Source organism: Colletes latitarsis, chromosome 9 (genome assembly GCF_051014445.1).
Source record: "Colletes latitarsis isolate SP2378_abdomen chromosome 9, iyColLati1, whole genome shotgun sequence".
Lineage (NCBI taxonomy): Eukaryota > Metazoa > Arthropoda > Insecta > Hymenoptera > Colletidae > Colletes > Colletes latitarsis.
Window position 1 is genome coordinate 11,837,081 of NC_135142.1, and position 14,954 is coordinate 11,852,034.

Here is a 14,954-nt window from a genome sequence, read left to right on the forward strand (position 1 = left end):
TAATTGACTGCTTCAGTGTTTTACCACATTACTACGTGATTCAAACACGAAAAAAACCCAGGATCTGGCCAACAAGTATGCGAGGAAGGCAAAATCATGAGCCAGATGCGGGCATAACCCAGACCTAACCCAGTCCTAACCGGTGTCATCCTCCAAAATATTGATCGAAACCAGGGTTAATTGACTGCTTCATTATGTTACCACATTACTACGTGATTCAAACACGGAAAAAACCAAGGATCTGTCCAACAAGTATGCGAAAAAGGCGAAAGTATAAGCCAGATGCGCGCGTATCCCAGACCTAACCCAGACCTAACCGGTGTTATCCTCTAAAATATTGATCGAAACCAGGTTTAAATGACTGCTTCAGTGTGTTACCACATTACTACGTGATTCAAACATGGAAAAAACCCTGGATCTGGCCAACAAGTTTGCGAAAAAGGCGAAAGTATAAGCCAGATGCGCGCATATCCCAGACCTAACCCAGACCTAACCGGTGTCATCCTCTAAAATATTGATCGAAACAAGGTTTAATTGACTGCTTCAGTGTGTTACCACATTACTACGTGATTCAAACACGAAAAAAACCCAGGATCTGGCCAACAAGTTTGCGAAAAAGGCGAAAGTATAAGCCAGATGCGCCCGTATCCCAGACCTAACCCAGACCTAACCGGTGTTATCCTCTAAAATATTGATCGAAACCAGGTTAAATTGACTGCTTCAGTGTGTTACCACATTACTACGTGATTCAAACATGGAAAAAACCCTGGATCTGGCCAACAAGTTTGCGAAAAAGGCGAAAGTATAAGCCAGATGCGGGCATAACCCAGACCTAACCCAGACCTAACCGGCGTTATCCTCTAAAATATTGATCGAAACCAGGTATAATTGACTGCTTCAGTGAATTACCACATTACTACGTGATTCAAACACGGAAAAAACCCAGGATCTGGCCAACAAGTTTGCGAAAAAGGCGAAATCATGAGCCAGATGCGGGCATAACCCAGACCTAACCCAGACCTAACCGGTGTCATCCTCTAAAATATTGATCGAAACAAGGTTTAATTGACTGCTTCAGTGTGTTACCACATTACTACGTGATTCAAACACGAAAAAAACCCAGGATCTGGCCAACAAGTATGCGAAGAAGGCAAAATCATGAGCCAGATGCGGGCATAACCCAGACCTAACCCAGACCTAACCGGTGTCATCCTCCAAAATATTGATCGAAACCAGGGTTAATTGACTGCTTCATTATGTTACCACATTACTACGTGATTCAAACACGGAAAAAACCCAGGATCTGGCCAACAAGTTTGCGAAAAAGGCGAAAGTATAAGCCAGATGCGCGCGTATCCCAGACCTAACCCAGACCTAACCGGTGTTATCCTCTAAAATATTGATCGAAACCAGATTAAATTGACTGCTTCAGTGTGTTACCACATTACTACGTGATTCAAACACGAAAAAAACCCAGGATCTGGCCAACAAGTATGCGAAGAAGGCAGAATCATGCGCCAGATGCGGGCGTAACCGAGACCTAACCCAGACCTAACCGGTGTCATCCCCTAACAAAATTGATCGAAACCAGGTTTAATTGACTGCTTCAGTGTGTTACCACATTACTACGTGATTCAAACACGAAAAAAACCCAGGATCTGGCCAACAAGTTTGCGAAAAAGGCGAAAGTATAAGCCAGATGCGCGCATATCCCAGACCTAACCCAGACCTAACCGGTGTTATTCTCTAAAATATTGATCGAAACCAGGTTTAATTGACTGCTTCAGTGTGTTACCACATTACTACGTGATTCAAACACGAAAAAAACCCAGGATCTGGCCAACAAGAATGCGAAGAAGGCAAAATCATGAGCCAGATGCGGGCATAACTCAGACCTAATCCAGACCTAACCGGTGTTATCCTCTAAAATTTTGATCGAAACCAGGTTTAATTGACTGCTTCAGTGTGTTACCACATTACTACGTGATTCAAATACGAAAAAAACCCAGGATCTGGCCAACAAGTATGCGAAGAAGGCAAAATCATGAGCCAGATGCGGGCATTACCCAGACCTAACCCAGACCTAACCGGTGTTATCCTCTAAAATATTGATCGCAACCAGGTTTAATTGACTGCTTCAGTGAATTACCTCATTACTACGTGATTCAAACACGGAAAAAACCCAGGATCTGGCCAACAAGTTTGCGAAAAAGGCGAAAACATGAGCCAGATGCGTGCATTTCGCGGACCTAACCCAGACCTAACCGGTGTTATCCTCTGAAATATTGATCGAAACCAGGTTTAATTGACTGCCTCAGCGTGGTACAACATTACTACGTGATTCAAACACGAAAAAAACCCAGGATCTGGCCAACAAGTTTGCGAAAAAGGCGAAAGTATAAGCCAGATGCGCGCATATCCCAGACCTAATCCAGACCTAACCGGTGTTATCCTCTAAAATATTGATCGAAACCAGGTTTAATTGACTGCTTCAGTGTGTTACCACATTACAACGTGATTCAAACACGAAAAAAAGCCAGGATCTGGCCATCAAGTTTGCGAAAAAGGCGAAAGTATAAGCCAGATGCGCGCGTATCCCAGACCTAACCCAGACCTAACCGGTGTTATCCTCTAAAATATTGATCGAAACCAGGTTAAATTGACTGCTTCAGTGTGTTACCACATTACTACGTGATTCAAACACGAAAAAAACCCAAGATCTGGCCAACAAGTATGCGAAGAAGGCAGAATCATGCGCCAGATGCGGGCGTAACCGAGACCTAACCCAGACCTAACCGGTGTCATCCCCTAACAAAATTGATCGAAACCAGGTTTAATTGACTGCTTCAGTGTGTTATCACATTACTACGTGATTCGAACCCGAAAAAACCCAGGATCTAGCCAACAAGTATGCGAAAAAGGAGAAAGTATAAGCCAGATGCGCGCATATCCCAGACCTAACCCAGACCTAACCGGTGTTATCCTCCAAAATATTGATCGAAACCAGGTTTAATTGACTGCTTCAGTGTGCTACCACATTACTACGTGATTCAAACACGGAAAATACCCAGGATCTGGCCAACAAGTATGCGAAGAAGGCAAAATCATGAGCCAGATGCGAGCATAACCCAGACCTAACCCAGACCTAACCGGTGTTATCCTCTGAAATATTGATCGAAACCAGGTTTAATTGACTGCTTCAGTGTGTTACCACATTACTACGTGATTCAAACACGGAAAATACCCAGGATCTGGCCAACAAGTATGCGAAGAAGGCGAACGTATAAGCCAGATGCGCGCATTTCCCAGACCTAACCCAGACCTAACCGGTGTTATCCTCTGAAATATTGATCGAAACCAGGTTTAATTGACTGCTTCAGTGTGCTACCACATTACTACGTGATTCAAACACGGAAAATACCCAGGATCTGGCCAACAAGTATGCGAAGAAGGCAAAATCATGAGCCAGATGCGAGCATAACCCAGACCTAACCCAGACCTAACCGGTGTTATCCTCTGAAATATTGATCGAAACCAGGTTTAATTGACTGCTTCAGTGTGTTACCACATTACTACGTGATTCAAACACGGAAAATACCCAGGATCTGGCCAACAAGTATGCGAAGAAGGCGAACGTATAAGCCAGATGCGCGCATTTCCCAGACCTAACCCAGACCTAACCGGTGTTATCCTCTGAAATATTGATCGAAACCAGGTTTAATTGACTGCTTCAGTGTGTTACCACATTACTACGTGATTCAAACACGAAAAAACCCCAGGATCTGGCCAACAAGTATGCGAAGAAGGCGAACGTATAAGCCAGATGCGCGCATTTCCCAGACCTAACCCAGACCTAACCGGTGTTATCCTCTAAAATATTGATCGAAACCAGGTTTAATTGACTGCTTCAGTGTGCTACCACATTACTACGTGATTCAAACACGGAAAATACCCAGGATCTGGCCAACAAGTATGCGAAGAAGGCAAAATCATGAGCCAGATGCGAGCATAACCCAGACCTAACCCAGACCTAACCGGTGTTATCCTCTGAAATATTGATCGAAACCAGGTTTAATTGACTGCTTCAGTGTGTTACCACATTACTACGTGATTCAAACACGGAAAATACCCAGGATCTGGCCAACAAGTATGCGAAGAAGGCGAACGTATAAGCCAGATGCGCGCATTTCCCAGACCTATCCCAGACCTAACCGGTGTTATCCTCTGAAATATTGATCGAAACCAGGTTTAATTGACTGCTTCAGTGTGTTACCACATTACTACGTGATTCAAACACGAAAAAACCCCAGGATCTGGCCAACAAGTATGCGAAGAAGGCGAACGTATAAGCCAGATGCGCGCATTTCCCAGACCTAACCCAGACCTAACCGGTGTTATCCTCTAAAATTTTGATCGAAACCAGGTTTAATTGACTGCTTCAGTGTGTTATCACATTACTACGTGATTCAAATACGAAAAAAACCCAGGATCTGGCCAACAAGTATGCGAAGAAGGCAAAATCATGAGCCAGATGCGGGCATAACCCAGACCTAACCCAGACCTAACCGGTGTTATCCTCTGAAATATTGATCGAAACCAGGTTTAATTGACTGCCTCAGTGTGGTACAACATTACTGCGTGATTCAAACACGAAAAAAACCCAGGATCTGGACAACAAGTTTGCGAAAAAGGCGAAAGTATAAGCCAGATGCGCGCATATCCCAGACCTAACCCAGACCTAACCGGTGTTATCCTCTAAAATATTGATCTAAACCAGGTTTAATTGACTGCTTCAGTGTGTTACCACATTACTACGTGATTCAAACACGAAAAAAACCCAGGATCTGGCCCACAAGTATGCGAAGAAGGCAAAATCATGAGCCAGATGCGGGCATAACCCAGACCTAACCCAGACCTAACCGGTGTTATCCTCTAAAATATTGATCGGAACCAGGTTTAATTGACTGCTTCAGTGTGTGACCACATTACTACGTGATTCAAACACGAAAAAAACCGAGGATCTGGCCAACAAGTATGCGAAGAAGGCAAAATCATGAGCCAGATGCGGGCATAACCCAGACCTAACCCAGACCTAACCGGTGTTATCCTCTAAAATATTGATCGAAACCAGGTTTAATTGACTGCCTCAGTGTGGTAGAACATTACTACGTGACTCAAACACGAAAAAACCCAGGATCTGGCCAACAAGTATGCGAAGAAGGCAAAATCATGAGCCAGATGCGGGCATAACCCAGACCTAACCCAGACCTAACCGGTGTTATCCTCTAAAATATTGATCGAAACCAGGTTTAATTGACTGCCTCAGTGTGGTACCACATTACTACGTGATTCAAACACGGAAAAAACCCAGGATCTGGTCAACAAGTTTGCGAAAAAGGCGAAATCATAAGCCAGATGCGTGCATTTCCCGGACTGAACCCAGTCCTAACCGGTGTTATCCTCTAAAATATTGATCGAAACCAGGTTTAATTGACTGCTTCAGTGTATTACCACATTACTACGTGATTCAAACACGGAAAAAACCCAGGATCTGGCCAACAAGTATGCGAAGAAGGCAAAATCATGCGCCAGATGCGGGCATAACCCAGACCTAACCCAGACCTAACCGGTGTCATCCTCCAAAATATTGATCGAAACCAGGGTTAATTGACTGCTTCATTATGTTACCACATTATTACGTGGTTCAAACACGGAAAAAACCCAGGATCTGGCCAACAAGTTTGCGAAAAAGGCGAAAGTATAAGCCAGATGCGCGCGTATCCCAGACCTAACCCAGACCTAACCGGTGTTATCCTCTAAAATATTGATCGAAACCAGGTTAAATTGACTGCTTCAGTGTGTTACCACATTACTACGTGATTCAAACACGATAAAAATCCAGGATCTGGCCAACAAGTATGCGAAGAAGGCAAAATCATGAGCCAGATGCGGGCATAACCCAGACCTAACCCAGACCTAACCGGTGTCATCCCCTAAAAAAATTGATCGAAACCAGGTTTAATTGACTGCTTCAGTGTGTTACCACATTACTACGTGATTCAAACACGAAAAAAAAACAGGATCTGGACAACAAGTATGCGAAGAAGGCAAAATCATGAGCCAGATGCGGGCATAACTCAGACCTAACCCAGACCTAACCGGTGTTATCCTCTAAAATATTGATCGAAACCAGGTTTAATTGACTGCTTCAGTGTGTTACCACATTACTACGTGATTCAAACACGAAAAAAACCCGAGATCTGGCCAACAAGTATGCGAAGAAGGCAAAATCATGAGCCAGATGCGGGCATAACCCAGACCTAACCCAGACCTAACCGGCGTTATCCTCTAAAATATTGATCGAAACCAGGTTTAATTGACTGCTTCAGTGAATTACCACATTACTACGTGATTCAAACACGGAAAAAACCCAGGATCTGGCCAACAAGTTTGCGAAAAAGGCGAAATCATGAGCCAGATGCGGGCATAACCCAGACCTAACCCAGACCTAACCGGTGTTATCCTCTAAAATATTGATCGAAACCAGGTTTAATTGACTGCTTCAGTGTGTTACCACATTACTACGTGATTCAAACACGAAAAAAACCCAGGATCTGGCCAACAAGTATGCGAAGAAGGCAGAATCATGAGCCAGATGCGGGCATAACCCAGACCTAACCCAGACCTAACCGGTGTTATCCTCTAAAATATTGATCGAAACCAGGTTTAATTGACTACCTCAGTGTGGTACCACATTACTACGTGATTCAAACACGGAAGAAACCCAGGATCTGGCCAAAAAGTTTGCGAAAAAGGCGAAAGTATAAGCCAGATGCGCGCATATCCCAGTCCTAACCCAGACCTAACCGGTGTTATCCTCTAAAATATTGATCGAAACCAGGTTTAAATGACTGCTTCAGTGTGTTACCACATTACTACGTGATTCGAACCCGAAAAAACCCAGGATCTAGTCAACAAGTTTGCGAAAAAGGAGAAAGTATAAGCCAGATGCGCGCATATCCCAGACCTAACCCAGACCTAACCGGTGTCATCCTCTAAAATATTGATCGAAACAAGGTTTAATTGACTGCTTCAGTGTGTTACCACATTACTACGTGATTCAAACACGAAAAAAACCCAGGATCTGGCCAACAAGTATGCGAAGAAGGCAAAATCATGAGCCAGATGCGGGCATAACCCAGACCTAACCCAGACCTAACCGGTGTCATCCTCCAAAATATTGATCGAAACCAGGGTTAATTGACTGCTTCATTATGTTACCACATTACTACGTGATTCCAACACGGAAAAAACCCAGGATCTGGCCAACAAGTTTGCGAAAAAGGCGAAAGTATAAGCCAGATGCGCGCGTATCCCAGACCTAACCCAGACCTAACCGGTGTTATCCTCCAAAATATTGATCGAAACCAGGTTAAATTGACTGCTTCAGTGTGTTACCACATTACTACGTGATTCAAACACGAAAAAAACCCAAGATCTGGCCAACAAGTATGCGAAGAAGGCAGAATCATGCGCCAGATGCGGGCGTAACCGAGACCTAACCCAGACCTAACCGGTGTCATCCCCTAACAAAATTGATCGAAACCAGGTTTAATTGACTGCTTCAGTGTGTCACCACATTACTATGTGATTCAAACACGAAAAAAACCCAGGATCTGGCCAACAAGTATGCGAAGAAGGCAAAATCATGAGCCAGATGCGGGCATAACTCAGACCTAATCCTGACCTAACCGGTGTTATCCTCTAAAATTTTGATCGAAACCAGGTTTAATTGACTGCTTCAGTGTGTTATCACATTACTACGTGATTCAAATACGAAAAAAACCCAGGATCTGGCCAACAAGTATGCGAAGAAGGCAAAATCATGAGCCAGATGCGGGCATAACCCAGACCTAACCCAGACCTAACCGGTGTTATCCTCTAAAATATTGATCGAAACCAGGTTTAATTGACTGCTTCAGTGAATTACCACATTACTACGTGATTCAAACACGGAAAAAACCCAGGATCTGGCCAACAAGTTTGCGAAAAAGGCGAAATCATGAGCCAGATGCGTGCATTTTCCGGACCTAACCCAGACCTAACCGGTGTTATCCTCTGAAATATTGATCGAAACCAGGTTTAATTGACTGCCTCAGTGTGGTACAACATTACTACGTGATTCAAACACGAAAAAAACCCAGGATCTGGACAACAACTTTGCGAAAAAGGCGAAAGTATAAGCCAGATGCGCGCATATCCCAGACCTAACCCAGACCTAACCGGTGTTATCCTCTAAAATATTGATCGAAACCAGGTTTAATTGACTGCTTCAGTGTGTTACCACATTACTACGTGATTCAAACACGAAAAAAACCCAGGATCTGGCCCACAAGTATGCGAAGAAGGCAAAATCATGAGCCAGATGCGGGCATAACCCAGACCTAACCCAGACCTAACCGGTGTTATCCTCTAAAAGATTGATCGAAACCAGGTTTAATTGACTGCTTCAGTGTGCTACCACATTACTACGTGATTCAAACACGAAAAAAACCCAGGATCTGGCCAACAAGTATGCGAAGAACGCAAAATCATGAGCCAGATGCGGGCATAACCCAGACCTAACCCAGACCTAACCGGTGTCATCCTCCAAAATATTGATCGAAACCAGGGTTAATTGACTGCTTCATTATGTTACCACATTACTACGTGATTCAAACACGGAAAAAACCCAGGATCTGGCCAACAAGTTTGCGAAAAAGGCGAAAGTATAAGACAGATGCGCGCGTATCCCAGACCTAACCCAGACCTAACCGGTGTTATCCTCTAAAATATTGATCGAAACCAGGTTTAATTGACTGCTTCAGTGTATTACCACATTACTACGTGATTCAAACACGAAAAAAACCCAGGATCTGGCCAACAAGTATGCGAAGAAGGCAAAATCATGAGCCAGATGCGGGCATAACCCAGACCTAACCCAGACCTAACCGGTGTCATCCTCCAAAATATTGATCGAAACCAGGGTTAATTGACTGCTTCATTATGTTACCACATTATTACGTGATTCAAACACGGAAAAAACCCAGGATCTGGCCAACAAGTTTGCGAAAAAGGCGAAAGTATAAGCCAGATGCGCGCGTATCCCAGACCTAACCCAGACCTAACCGGTGTTATCCTCTAAAATATTGATCGAAACCAGGTTAAATTGACTGCTTCAGTGTGTTACCACATTACTACGTGATTCAAACACGAAAAAAATCCAGGATCTGGCCAACAAGTATGCGAAGAAGGCAAAATCATGAGCCAGATGCGTGCATAACCCAGACCTAACCCAGACCTAACCGGTGTCATCCCCTAAAAAAATTGATCGAAACCAGGTTTAATTGACTGCTTCAGTGTGTTACCACATTACTACGTGATTCAAATACGAAAAAAAAACAGGATCTGGACAACAAGTATGCGAAGAAGGCAAAATCATGAGCCAGATGCGGGCATAACTCAGACCTAACCCAGACCTAACCGGTGTTATCCTCTAAAATATTGATCGAAACCAGGTTTAATTGACTGCTTCAGTGTGTTACCACATTACTACGTGATTCAAACACGAAAAAAACCCAAGATCTGGCCAACAAGTATGCGAAGAAGGCAAAATCATGAGCCAGATGCGGGCATAACCCAGACCTAACCCAGACCTAACCGGCGTTATCCTCTAAAATATTGATCGAAAACAGGTTTAATTGACTGCTTCAGTGAATTACCACATTACTACGTGATTCAAACACGGGAAAAACCCAGGATCTGGCCAACAAGTTTGCGAAAAAGGCGAAATCATGAGCCAGATGCGGGCATAACCCAGACCTAACCCAGACCTAACCGGTGTTATCCTCTAAAATATTGATCGAAACCAGGTTTAATTGACTGCTTCAGTGTGTTACCACATTACTACGTGATTCAAACACGAAAAAAACCCAGGATCTGGCCAACAAGTATGCGAAGAAGGCAGAATCATGAGCCAGATGCGGGCATAACCCAGACCTAACCCAGACCTAACCGGTGTTATCCTCTAAAATATTGATCGAAACCAGGTTTAATTGACTGCTTCAGTGTGTTACCACATTACTACGTGATTCGAACCCGAAAAAACCCAGGATCTAGTCAACAAGTTTGCGAAAAAGGAGAAAGTATAAGCCAGATGCGCGCATATCCCAGACCTAACCCAGACCTAACCGGTGTCATCCTCTAAAATATTGATCGAAACAAGGTTTAATTGACTGCTTCAGTGTGTTACCACATTACTACGTGATTCAAACACGAAAAAAACCCAGGATCTGGCCAACAAGTATGCGAAGAAGGCAAAATCATGAGCCAGATGCGGTCATAACCCAGACCTAACCCAGACCTAACCGGTGTCATCCTCCAAAATATTGATCGAAACCAGGGTTAATTGACTGCTTCATTATGTTACCACATTACTACGTGATTCAAACACGGAAAAAACCCAGGATCTGGCCAACAAGTTTGCGAAAAAGGCGAAAGTATAAGCCAGATGCGCGCGTATCCCAGACCTAACCCAGACCTAACCGGTGTTATCGTCTAAAATATTGATCGAAACCAGGTTAAATTGACTGCTTCAGTGTGTTACCACATTACTACGTGATTCAAACACGAAAAAAACCCAAGATCTGGCCAACAAGTATGCGAAGAAGGCAGAATCATGCGCCAGATGCGGGCGTAACCGAGACCTAACCCAGACCTAACCGGTGTCATCCCCTAACAAAATTGATCGAAACCAGGTTTAATTGACAGCTTCAGTGTGCTACCACATTACTATGTGATTCAAACACGAAAAAAACCCAGGATCTGGCCAACAAGTATGCGAAGAAGGCAAAATCATGAGCCAGATGCGGGCATAACTCAGACCTAATCCTGACCTAACCGGTGTTATCCTCTAAAATTTTGATCGAAACCAGGTTTAATTGACTGCTTCAGTGTGTTATCACATTACTACGTGATTCAAATACGAAAAAAACCCAGGATCTGGCCAACAAGTATGCGAAGAAGGCAAAATCATGAGCCAGATGCGGGCATAACCCAGACCTAACCCAGACATAACCGGTGTTATCCTCTAAAATATTGATCGAAACCAGGTTTAATTGACTGCTTCAGTGAATTACCACATTACTACGTGATTCAAACACGGAAAAATCCAGGATCTGGCCAACAAGTTTGCGAAAAAGGCGAAATCAAGAGCCAGATGCGTGCATTTTCCGGACCTAACCCAGACCTAACCGGTGTTATCCTCTGAAATATTGATCGAAACCAGGTTTAATTGACTGCCTCAGTGTGGTACAACATTACTACGTGATTCAAACACGAAAAAAACCCAGGATCTGGACAACAAGTTTGCGAAAAAGGCGAAAGTATAAGCCAGATGCGCGCATATCCCAGACCTAACCCAGACCTAACCGGTGTTATCCTCTAAAATATTGATCGAAACCAGGTTTAATTGACTGCTTCAGTGTGTTACCACATTACTACGTGATTTAAACACGAAAAAAACCCAGGATCTGGCCCACAAGTATGCGAAGAAGGCAAAATCATGAGCCAGATGCGGGCATAACCCAGACCTAACCCAGACCTAACCGGTGTTATCCTCTAAAATATTGATCGAAACCAGGTTTAATTGACTGCTTCAGTGTGTTACCACATTACTACGTGATTCAAACACGAAAAAAACCCAGGATCTGGCCAACAAGTATGCGAAGAAGGCAGAATCATGAGCCAGATGCGGGCATAACCCAGACCTAACCCAGACCTAACCGGTGTTATCCCCTAAAATATTGATCGAAACCAGGTTTAATTGACTACCTCAGTGTGGTACCACATTACTACGTGATTCAAACACGGAAAAAACCCAGGATCTGGCCAAAAAGTTTGCGAAAAAGGCGAAAGTATAAGCCAGATGCGCGCATATCCCAGACCTAACCCAGACCTAACCGGTGTTATCCTCTAAAATATTGATCGAAACCAGGTTTAATTGACTGCTTCAGTGTGTTACCACATTACTACGTGATTTAAACACGAAAAAAACCCAGGATCTGGCCCACAAGTATGCGAAGAAGGCAAAATCATGAGCCAGATGCGGGCATAACCCAGACCTAACCCAGACCTAACCGGTGTTATCCTCTAAAATATTGATCGAAACCAGGTTTAATTGACTGCTTCAGTGTGTTACCACATTACTACGCGATTCAAACACGAAAAAAACCCAGGATCTGGCCAACAAGTATACGAAGAAGGCAAAATCATGAGCCAGATGCGGGCATATCCCGGACCTAACCCAGACCTAACCGGTGTTATCCTCTGAAATATTGATCGAATCCAGGTTTAATTGACTGCCTCAGTGTGGTACCACATTACTACGTGATTCAAACACGGAAAAAACCCAGGATCTGGCCAACAAGTTTGCGAAAAAGGCGAAAGTATAAGTCAGATGCGCGCATATCCCAGACCTAACCCAGACCTAACCGGTGTCATCCTGCAAAATATTGATCGAAACCAGGGTTAATTGACTGCTTCATTATGTTACCACATTATTACGAGATTCAAACACGGAAAAAACCCAGGATCTGGCCCACAAGTATGCGAAGAAGGCAAAATCATGAGCCAGATGCGGGCATAACCCAGACCTAACCCAGACCTAACCGGTGTCATCCTCCAAAATATTGATCGAAACCAGGGTTAATTGACTGCTTCATTATGTTACCACATTACTACGTGATTCAAACACGGAAAAAACCCAGGATCCGGCCAACAAGTTTGCGAAAAGGCGAAAGTATAAGCCAGATGCGCGCGTATCCCAGGCCTAACCCAGACCTAACCGGTGTTATCCTCTAAAATATTGATCGAAACCAGGTTTAATTGACAGCTTCAGTGTGTTACCACATTACTACGTGATTCAAACACGAGAAGAACCCAGGATCTGGCCAACAAGTTTGCGAAAAAGGCAAAATCATGAGCCAGATGCGGGCATAACCCAGACCTAACCCAGACCTAACCGGTGTCATCCCCTAACAAAATTGATCGAAACCAGGTTAAATTGACTGCTTCAGTGTGTTACCACATTACTACGTGATTCAAACACGAAAAAAATCCAGGATCTGGCCAACAAGTATGCGAAGAAGGCAAAATCATGAGCCAGATGCGGGCATAACCCAGACCTAACCCAGACCTAACCGGTGTTATCCTCTAAAATATTGATCGAAACCAGGTTTAATTGACTACCTCAGTGTGGTACCACATTACTACGTGATTCAAACACGGAAAAAACCCAGGATCTGGCCAAAAAGTTTGCGAAAAAGGCGAAAGTATAAGCCAGATGCGCGCATATCCCAGACCTAACCCAGACCTAACCGGTGTCATCCTCTAAAATATTGATCGAAACAAGGTTTAATTGACTGCTTCAGTGTGTTACCACATTACTACGTGATTCAAACACGAAAAAAACCCAGGATCTGGCCAACAAGTATGCGAAGAAGGCAAAATCATGAGCCAGATGCGGGCATAACCCAGACCTAACCCAGACCTAGCCGGTGTCATCCTCCAAAATATTGATCGAAACCAGGGTTAATTGACTGCTTCATTATGTTACCACATTACTACGTGATTCAAACACGGAAAATACCCAGGATCTGGCCAACAAGTTTGCGAAAAAGGCGAAAGTATAAGCCAGATGCGCGCGTATCCCAGACCTAACCCAGACCTAACCGGTGTTATCCTCTAAAATATTGATCGAAACCAGGTTAAATTGACTGCTTCAGTGTGTTACCACATTACTACGTGATTCAAACACGAAAAAGCCCCAGGATCTGGCCAACAAGTATGCGAAGAAGGCAGAATCATGCGCCAGATGCGGGCGTAACCGAGACCTAACCCAGACCTAACCGGTGTCATCCCCTAACAAAATTGATCGAAACCAGGTTTAATTGACTGCTTCAGTGTGTTACCACATTACTATGTGATTCAAACACGAAAAGAACCCAGGATCTGGCCAACAAGTATGCGAAGAAGGCAAAATCATGAGCCAGATGCGGGCATAACTCAGACCTAATCCTGACCTAACCGGTGTTATCCTCTAAAATTTTGATCGAAACCAGGTTTAATTGACTGCTTCAGTGTGTTATCACATTACTACGTGATTCAAATACGAAAAAAACCCAGGATCTGGCCAACAAGTATGCGAAGAAGGCAAAATCATGGCCCAGATGCGGGCATAACCCAGACCTAACCCAGACCTAACCCGTGTTATCCTCTAAAATATTGATCGAAACCAGGTTTAATTGACTGCTTCAGTGAATTACCAAATTACTACGTGATTCAAACACGGAAAAAACCCAGGATCTGGCCAACAAGTTTGCGAAAAAGGCGAAATCATGAGCCAGATGCGTGCATTTTCCGGACCTAACCCAGACCTAACCGGTGTTATCCTCTGAAATATTGATCGAAACCAGGTTTAATTGACTGCCTCAGTGTGGTACAACATTACTACGTGATTCAAACACGAAAAAAACCCAGGATCTGGACAACAAGTTTGCGAAAAAGGCGAAAGTATAAGCCAGATGCGCGCATATCCCAGACCTAACCCAGACCTAACCGGTGTTATCCTCTAAAATATTGATCGAAACCAGGTTTAATTGACTGCTTCAGTGTGTTACCACATTACTACGTGATTCAAACACGAAAAAAACCCAGGATCTGGCCAAAAAGTTTGCGAAAATGGCGAAAGTATAAGCCAGATGCGCGCATATCCCAGACCTAACCCAGACCTAACCGGTGTTATCCTCTAAAATATTGATCGAAACAAGGTTTAATTGACTGCTTCAGTGTGTTACCACATTACTACGTGATTCAAACACGAAAAAAACCCAGGATCTGGCCAACAAGTATGCGAA